Genomic DNA, 450 nt, shown 5'->3' on the forward strand with positions numbered 1-450 from the left:
GTCAAAACAGCCTGGTACTGGTATAATGAAAGATACATTGATCAATGGAACAGAATTGAGAATCCAGAAATTAACCCATCTACATACAGCCAACTAATTTTCAACAAAGTTCCTAGGTATATTGCATAGGAAGGATATAGTCTCTTTAACATATGGTGCTGGCAGAACTGGAAAGAGATATGCAAAAGATTGAATCAAGACCTTTACATCATGCCCTATACAAAAACACACTCAGCATGGAGTAAAGACCTAAATGTGAATCCCAAAATCATGAAGGTCATCAATGAAAAAATAGGGACAAATGTGAGGGCTCTAATTCAGGGAATACACAGACTACTGAACATTTTGAAAATTACACAAACAAAAGTAGACAAAATAGATGATTGGGACATACTAAAAATTAAAAACTTATGTTAAATCAAATGACTTCACCAAAAGAGTAAAAAGGGA

The sequence above is a fragment of the Chrysochloris asiatica genome, unplaced genomic scaffold (assembly GCF_000296735.1).
Source record: "Chrysochloris asiatica unplaced genomic scaffold, ChrAsi1.0 scaffold00113, whole genome shotgun sequence".
NCBI lineage: Eukaryota > Metazoa > Chordata > Mammalia > Afrosoricida > Chrysochloridae > Chrysochloris > Chrysochloris asiatica.